The 6,735-nt window shown below is 42.2% G+C and overlaps 1 protein-coding gene across 1 annotated transcript in view; it reads left to right on the top strand.

Annotated features, from left to right (window-relative positions):
- Positions 1–492: 492 nt before the first annotated feature.
- Positions 493–6,735, top strand: part of ARHGEF28 (Rho guanine nucleotide exchange factor (GEF) 28) — a 328,572-nt gene continuing 322,329 nt past the window's right edge. The window contains exon 1 of the mRNA XM_011996705.1: positions 493–677. The gene's annotated coding sequence lies outside the window, so the exon portion shown is untranslated. The remainder of the gene's footprint in view (positions 678–6,735) is intronic.

The raw sequence follows: 6,735 nt of genomic DNA, 5'->3' as shown, positions 1-6,735 counted from the left end.
GGCGCACTGAGAGCTGGGGGCTGGGCGGGTGAAAGCCCAGCCAGTGTCCTTCAGGAGCCAGGGAAATAAACAGCGCTCCTGCGGTGGAGAAGGGAGAGCGTCGAGAGTTGGTGTCCGTCCTTCCCATCCATGCTTCTGCTCCGGGGCGGAGGGTGCTTGGCAGGGCCAGGACCGCAGAATGCAGACGGAGCGCAAGCTCAGGACACACGCACTTCCACTTACTCGTGTGGAAGCATTTGCTGTGTTTCAAAAGGCATTTATAGTTACCTTGGTTGGGAAAGGCGGTCAGAATTATGTGGGACTTCTTATGCTTATTTTATGCATTTGTTTCCCATTAAATACCTGGGGTGTACAGGGTTTCCGAATGACAGGCGGGTGTTTGGCCAAGAAGGCACCATTTGGGTCGAGGGCTGTATGGAAACTGGGTGCTCAGGCGGCCCTGGAAACCCAGCTCTGGTTTCCCAGAGACCAGTTAGATTTCTAAGAAAGAATCCATCTCTAGAGGCCCACAGCGTCCCCGCATTGGTTGACTGGGTGGGCCGAGGAACAGTGGTAACATCTGTGTTTGCGCAGCTTCTCCCGCCTAGACCCCGGCCTGCGTCTCCACAAATCTCCCCACACCAGGAGTTATAGAGGTTCACCACGGACCACACCAATTGGGCAAAATACCAAAGAAAGTAAGGTCTTTAATATTCGTTTATAAAGAACTGATCATTTGGGATTCCATGGGGACCCTGGCTTTCTGAAGCGTTGTTATCTCGTGTTCCTAAGCCCTGAAGCTGTCAGGGGTAAGTGAAATCCTGTTTTTGCTGCAAAAGCAAATCAAGGACCTGCCTTTGTTAGGTTCTGTGGCATCTACTTTGTACATGACAATCCAAGCAGAGTGGTAACTTCTGGGAAACCTGGGAAGGTTTCTCCAGATCTGTCCTGGGTTTTTAGTTACACATTCTTAAAGCACATGGGTATTTGCCTAATCTTGATTAATAGCCAAAGTAACCCCTTTGGAGTATTTGGAGAAAAGAGATGAATACTGCAAAACCCTTTGGAATTTTTAATGTAACATAGTATTGCAATGTAATGTTCTGATGTGGACTTTGTATGTGATTAACTTTGATTAAAATAGGAATTTGGCTAGCATCAGATATTATAGCTAATGGTTAGGGAAACTGAGGCACAGAGCTAGCTATAGAGTGTGTGACTCAGATGAATGTCTTGGGTAAGGGGAGAATGGTGAACAGAGAATCAGTGTTTGTCCTGCTTTTGACTTTTTTTTTTTTTTCCTTATCAAAACCACACAATCTGGCCAGCTAAGAACAGGTTGTATAACAGGCGTGTCATTAGACTTTCCTCTGAAGTACCCAATTGTCTTTTAAGCAGTTTATAAATGCTTAAATGTACAGAAGAAAATAGTAGTTAGTAACTAAGTTTCTATGAAATGTCTCAGAAGACTCACTTGGGTGGGTTTCATGCTTTTTTTTTTTTTAATCATATGAGTACTGCAGAAGAGTTTGGAATCTTTTCTTATTGTGTTATAAGAAACTGCACTTGTGGCTAAGACTTAAATTGGGCAGGAATTTCAGGTGAGCTCTGATACATGACCTCCTTTAGTATGCCCTGTGAGAAAAGACTATGTGTTCTAAGTAGGTATTAAAACAAATTGCAGCACATACTATTACTTTTATATTAAACATTCTGTACACCACTATATTGGTACCCAAGCTCCAACAAGTCCTGCCAGTTTATGACCAAGGGCTGAATTCCAAGAAAAAAAGATTCATGATATAAATGTTGGAAAAGCCTCAAAAAAGATTCATGATATAAATGTTGGAAAAGTCACCTAAATTACCTAGGCTGACTATAATTTTATTATGCTTTTATTCACTAATCAGATATGACAGATCTGGTTTGGGTAGGTTTTGTGTAATTGCATTTGTATTTATGTTGCTTTTAGTGAAGCAGAGTAGCTCTGGGATTCCCCCCTGCCCCCGGTCCCCACCCATAACCTTAAATATTTGTTATGAAGAGGTGGGTCAACCTGGGCAACTCCTACTGAGGCTGTAAAAACAGTGTTACATTTGAAGTGCACCAAATTCAGGGAATTCTGCCATGCTAAAGTTGTGCTGTAAATATGCCACCCTGTCCGGCTTGAGTCCACATCTCTTACTTAGGCAAAGCGGGGCTTTGAGATATTTTTCTTGCTTAAGAAGTGTAGGTCAGGTCCTGTATCACAGAGCATTTTGCTCTGATTGGATGACACTCTGTCATTTTGTCCAGTCTCTGTGACCCTTAGTTCTTTTGTTATTATCATGGTATTGGAAGTTCTCAGAAGCCCAAAGCAATGTCACTCTACTGTTTTGCCATTTTGACAATCTCTATTATGGGGCTCTCTTTCTGAACATGTTCTTCATTTACATTCATTCAACTAATATTTGTTGAAGGCTTACTATGTGCCCAGCACTGCTCTTTGCTTTGATTCTCTGATCTTTGGATTCCATGTTGAAGGTGACATTTTTCCGGCTTTAGAGTTTTTAGGGTCTGTTGCATTTTCAGAGTAGAATTTTGCACACTCCACATTAAGACATTTGGCTGGCCAGGGTGGGAGTGATGGCTCACACCCATAACCCCAACACTTGGGGAGGCTGAGATGGGAGGATTGCTTGAGCCCAGGAGTTCAAGACCAGCCTGGGCAACATGGCAAAACCCTGTCTCTACAAAAAATACAAAAACTAGCCAGGCATGGTGGTGTGTGGTATGTGCCTACAGTCCCAGCTACTTGGGAGGCTGAATGGGGGAGGATAGCTTGAGTTGGGCAAGTTGAGGCTGAAGTGAGCTGAGATGGTGCCACTACGTTCCAGTCTAGGTGACAGAGCAAGATCCTGTCTCAAAAAAAAATTAAAGACATTTGGCTGGCAAAATAAGTCATGTAACTTTTTTTTTTTTTTCTAATGCGATAGTGCATCTTCTTAATTGACTTCCATTTTTCCTTTGAAATTTGATCTTAGGCACAATAGCAATTTGCTTATTTGTAACATTATTACTCCTGGACTTCTTCTCCTGGATAACCAAGATAATGAGATCTGACATCATTTTTTAATGAGAGAAAGCAAAAAAGTATATAATTGAATAGTGGGCGTTTGTTCCAGTGATGTTGGTTTTGAACACTTGTATAAAAATGTATTTTAATTTTCAGAGGTGTTTTCTCTTGTTTTGGTTTAATCTTTGCCTCAATTATAAATAACTCGAGGTTTTATTTCTGTAGAAAGTTAACATACAAGTGATGTTCTCTTAAGAGCAGATGAAAATGTATCTATGAATGAGGACCAACAGGCAGAAATCGGCAGTGGTGGCTTTGCTTTCCGTAGTAGCCTGTTCAGAAGAGATCCTTCCAAAACCAGCAGGGAAATAACATTCTGCCTATTTCAAGTTGCAAGCTTTGTGTGACAGCTGTGCACATGATCATTGTGCCTTTAAAAAATATACACTTGAAATGTTAATATGCTTCAAATATATATATATATGCATTCCCTTAATAAATAGATGAAGTGTATATTGCATCTATAAATGACATTTATGGTTTAGCTCTTCAATCCATTATCAAACACTAGTGACCATGCCCTTTGTGTTTAAGGCTTACTCCTTTTCTTCTATCATTTTATAATTCAAGAAATTATATTTCATAAATTCTCACGAAGTGGTTTAGAATGTGGACTTTGGAGCCAGACTGTTTGGGTTAAATAGCCCCAGCTTTGCCCTGGCTATGTGACCTCTCTCTACCTCAGGTTTTTCCGTTTGTAAAATGCGGATAATAATAGTAACCTGCTTCAACTGTTGTGAGGACTCCGTGATTTAATTAACAGACAACCCTCCTGGTAGTGCCTGACAGAGAGTAAGTGATGATTGTAGTTATAGCAAATGGAAAATAACCCTTTAAAAAGAATGAAAGGGGTAGCAGGTTTTTCAGCTTTCAGAAGGCAGTGAGATGTCAGTGTGACCCCAGGAGAAATTGCCCTAGGCTGGGAGTTGGATGAAGGGATGGAGTCCTCTGGCTTTCCAGTTTTGTAACCTTGGGTGAGTATTCCTTCTGGAACCCTTTCTGGTCCCAGTTTCCTCATTCAGTAAAATGGAAAGGATTAGACTGGATGGTCTCTAAAAGCAACCAATTTTTTAACATTCTACTCGGTCGTGATGAGTAGAATTTGAATGTGATGTATTAGTCAATTTGCTTTACTTGTCTTGGTCAACACTACTAGAAATGTACTGTCTACAAGGTTAGCATTGTGCCTGCAACAGGCATTTGAATAGACGATGAGCTGTCACTCTTATTACTTTATCTCTCCTTGACTACCAGTCATCAGGGTGAAATGACTTGGACTTATCTTCCTGGATTTAGTCCAAAGAGATTTCAGACATGCAAGTCCAGATCCTTTGTATGGGCCATATGGCTGCCCTAGTCCTCTTTTTCTGAAGAACCCCTCATGTAGAAGAGGGGTGGTACAGTTCTGGAAAGAGGAAAGACAAGTGGATGGTTTAATTTTATGATAAAAATAATTTTTATCAGGCAAAGAAGTCTCATGAAAGACTTCTAAGTATGGTGAAAAGCAAGAGGTTTTCATTGGGCTGGATGGTTCAGACAAAGTCCCTCAGGGGATTATATTTTTGTCTTTTCCCACTAAGACCCTGATTTATTGTCTGTACATTGTCACTGGTTCTTTGTCAACAGTGCTTCTCCTTTTCTTGCTTCACCAGCCTCCCGGTTTGCTGTATGATTAGGTGTTAGAGTTCTGAAAGGTAGGGGATGTTCAGTGATTAATGAGACTACTGACTATGGGTTCTTTACTTTGAGCCTCTAACCCAGGATTTCAAGCCCTGTTGTTCACTGGAACCACCTGGGTTCAGAATCTCTCAAGTGGACCTAGTATCATCTTCTAAAGAGGCGATTCTAACGTACAGCTGGGTTTGATAGCTACTTTCCTAATCTTTAGGTGTTTCTGGCTTCCTACATCGCACAGTGCCTAGGGAAAGGGTAACACCTGCTATTTCTCATGGTGTTACTTTTATGCTGTTGGTGGTGTGTCAACTGTCGCCTGCTGTTTCCCCCTTGTGAACTCTCCAGTTCTGTTAGCCAGTACTAGTAACTGCCTATGGAACACGTGTGTTTCTAACTTCTTTGACTTTTTCATAGTGGGCTCCTTTTTCTCCCTCGCCAACATGTGTTGCATTCCTCAAAGCCCAGCTTAAACCACTTTCTCTCTGTAACCTTCAATAACTTAGTAGCAACTGTGCTGCTTTCCCTTCTGAACTCCTATCACTCTCTCATTTTTTACTTACCTCCTGCCCCTGGGTTCATTGTGTGTTCCTGTATATAAGTCTCAACTTTACATCATGACTGTATCCCATTAATGACAGGGACCCTGATTTAGGCTACTCTGTAGGGTGCTCAAAGCAGAATATACACATGTTGGTTGGTTATTTAGTTATTTTGCTGTCATCTCAAGTCCTTCTTGTTTACAGCACCACTGCAAGGACTACTGGGTATCCGATGTGGATTGTGTTGGAAAACACTGGGATGCAGGGGGAGAAGGGCAAAGTTTACTCAGGAAGTAGACAGTCCTTCCCAGATGTAAATGGGGGACCTCATGGACCTCTCAGGAAATTGTATCAACCTGCATGGGGAAATGAATGAAATTCTTGATTAAAATCTGAGTCTTTGGATTGAAAGAAGCCTAAAAGTTTTTCTCTAGTCTCCAGAAGGTGCACAGTTCCCCTGCATGGCCTATCTCTAAATGGTTGACCAGTCTGTCCTTGAATACCTTCAGTGATGAGGACCTCATGGCCATAAAGATAATCCATCTATTTGGAAAGCTTAGGCTTTTAAAAACAATTCTCCCTCATCCTAAGTTTGTCATATTTCTGCTGTGTGGAGGCCATTCTTTTGTTTTGTTTTGTTTTGTTTTGAGACGGAGTCTTGCTCTGTCACCCAGGCTGGAGTGCAGTGGCCGGATCTCGGCTCACTGCAAGCTCCGCCTCCGAGGTTTACGCCATTCTCCTACCTCAGCCTCCCAAGTAGCTGGGACTACAGGCGCCCGCCACTTCGCCTGGCCAGTTTTTTTGTATTGTTTAGTAGAGACGGGGTTTCACCGTGTTAGCCAGGATGGCCTCGATCTCCTGACCTCGTGATCCGCCCATCTCGGCCTCCCAAAGTGCTGGGATTACAGGCTTGAGCCACCGCGCCCAGCCATAAAAAATTAATTATATATCCTGTCTTCAAGTCTTCTTTTATTGAGGCTGGAAAATAAAAATCTGTTTCTTCAGCCCTTGTTAAGTGACATGATTTTGAATCCTTTCACAAACCTGAATATTGGACATATTCCAATTTGCTATTTTCTTTTTAAAATGTAATTCTTCCAGATGCTATCTGACAGTGTAGAGCAGCAGTCCCCAACCTTTTTGGCACCAGGGATTGGTGTTGTAGAACACAATTTTTCAATGGACTTGGGTGAGGGGGATGGTTTCAGGATGATTCAAGTGCATTATGTTTATTGTACATTTTATATAATGAAATAATTATGCAACTCACCATAATGTAGAATCAATGGGAGCCCTGAGCTTGTTTTCCTGCAACTAGATGGTCCCATCTGGGGTTGATGGGAGACAGTGACAGATCATCAGGCATTAGAGTCTCATAAGAAGCCCACAACCGGCCGGGCGCGGTGGCTCAAGCCTGTAATCCCAGCA

Source organism: Mandrillus leucophaeus, unplaced genomic scaffold, assembly GCF_000951045.1.
Source record: "Mandrillus leucophaeus isolate KB7577 unplaced genomic scaffold, Mleu.le_1.0 Scaffold114, whole genome shotgun sequence".
Classification (NCBI taxonomy): domain Eukaryota; kingdom Metazoa; phylum Chordata; class Mammalia; order Primates; family Cercopithecidae; genus Mandrillus; species Mandrillus leucophaeus.
The sequence above is the reverse complement of the archived record's forward strand: the minus strand, read 5'-3'. Positions and strand labels throughout refer to the sequence as shown.